Source organism: Urocitellus parryii, chromosome 9 (genome assembly GCF_045843805.1).
Source record: "Urocitellus parryii isolate mUroPar1 chromosome 9, mUroPar1.hap1, whole genome shotgun sequence".
Taxonomy (NCBI): Eukaryota; Metazoa; Chordata; class Mammalia; order Rodentia; family Sciuridae; genus Urocitellus; species Urocitellus parryii.
In genome coordinates, this window is record NC_135539.1 from 84,929,072 (window position 1) to 84,930,802 (window position 1,731).

Below are 1,731 nucleotides of genomic sequence, written 5' to 3' on the forward strand. Positions count from 1 at the left end.
GGATCTATTGTAAAAATATTTTTCCATTTTATGTCAAGATTTTTTATTGTTAATATAATGCAAGATAAAATTTTGTATTTTATCTTTAATCCAGTAATTTTGTTTCCCATTAAGGTGGCTTTTAAAATAGAAGCCCTTGATTTTGGATGGCATAAAATTATATTGAAAGTAAAAACAAATAGTAGTATTGCTTTCAATATTTTTATGATTTTTTTCATGTACAGAAGTGTTTCTTTCAGCAGTTGAGTTTGAAACTCTTGCCTTAAGGTGCTACAGTGATTATATATCAGGAATAGACAATTTCCTACACTGTCAAATATTTGAAGGTTGCTTTTGCACACCTTCTTCAACACTGATCAACAAGCAGAGTCAGTCCCCATTTGCTTCAACCTATCCCCTGAGTTACGCCGAGTGAACTCTGGCCTCTCAGGTGGCAAAGGGCAGGGAGGCTGAGGTGGACCTTCCTGGAGCCACAGATGAACCGCCACAGTAGAGTGAGAGTGCCGATCATGGTGACACGGGCAGAGTCCCTGCCACACACCTGTAGGTCCAAGTCTCTGAGGACCTGAGGAGCATGGACACTCCAGAATCAGCAGGGTAAGGGTCAGTTGCAAAGAAGACTCTAGCTGTGTCACTTGCCACATATGTCCCAACCAGCTGCACTGCTTTTGTGTACTCGCTGGTGGGCTTAGAAACCACAGACCTGAATGATGCTTCAACAGCACACTCAGCACAGGTGGCCTTCATCTCGGTGCACAGTGTCTGTCTCACACAGAGAGGAGCCCTCCTGGGAGCAATGCTTTTTTGCCTTTTTCCATATACATTTTGGGAGCTGCATCCCTCCAAGTGTTGGCATAGCCTGGTTGAGTTTGAATCTGACCTTCCGCAGTTTCTTTAGGAGCCAGGGCAATGTCAGCAAAGAACTCAGCTCTGGCAGAGACAGCCAAACATAATGATGTGCTCCAGAGATAGGCATTCTCCTCCCCATGCAGGTTCTATCCAAGGCTTTGAAAACTTCATGAAAGCCAAGCTGCAAAGCCCTGGCTAGAGGAGCCAGTGAAAGCTGGACCCATCCTTTAACCAGAACACCATCCTCCTTAAGTATAAGGAGAATCCATTCAATGCATCTGGTGCTTTTGGGGGTTCACCTGTATACAGCATTTCACTAAATGCAGGGGAACAGCCATGTGTGTCAGCCCACAACTTAAGACCCCACCAAAGCCCCATGTGCATAAAACTCCATGGAGCCACAGTAACAGCTGTTCTCTTCTACAGCAGGCTGCCAGCTTGCCGAGATGTTGGGGTGGGCACAGGGGCCTGGTGAGGCTGCTACTGGGTCCCAAGAGGCCATCGTGCACCAGCTGCAGGTGTGGCATGTTGAAGGGTTTGCCCATGCCATGTGTACCAGAGAGGAGCACATCTTCTTAAGACAGAGAACAGCCGACCTCTCCTTGGAAAGGCTCCCCTGCTCACAGAGGCCAGGTGTCCCCTCCCCACCCCGGCCAAAGTTTCTATGAATTATTTTATTGCACTGCTTGCTGAATTGACTAGAACATATAACATCATATTGGACTATAATGCAAACAGCAGAAATCCATGGTATTTATGGTATAAACTGAACTGATTTTGTATTTCACCATTTAGAATATTTTCTGTTTATGTTTGTTTGACAAGTAGATTTTTCAAGTCATCAAATGGCTACAACTTTTTAATTCTTTCAGAGTTCCTACT

General features: G+C 44.8%; 1 pseudogene; it reads right to left on the reverse strand.

Annotated features, from left to right (window-relative positions):
- Positions 1–385: 385 nt before the first annotated feature.
- On the reverse strand, positions 386–1,420 carry LOC113199349 (solute carrier family 25 member 3 pseudogene; annotated as a pseudogene).
- Between the last annotated feature and the right edge of the window lie 311 nt (positions 1,421–1,731).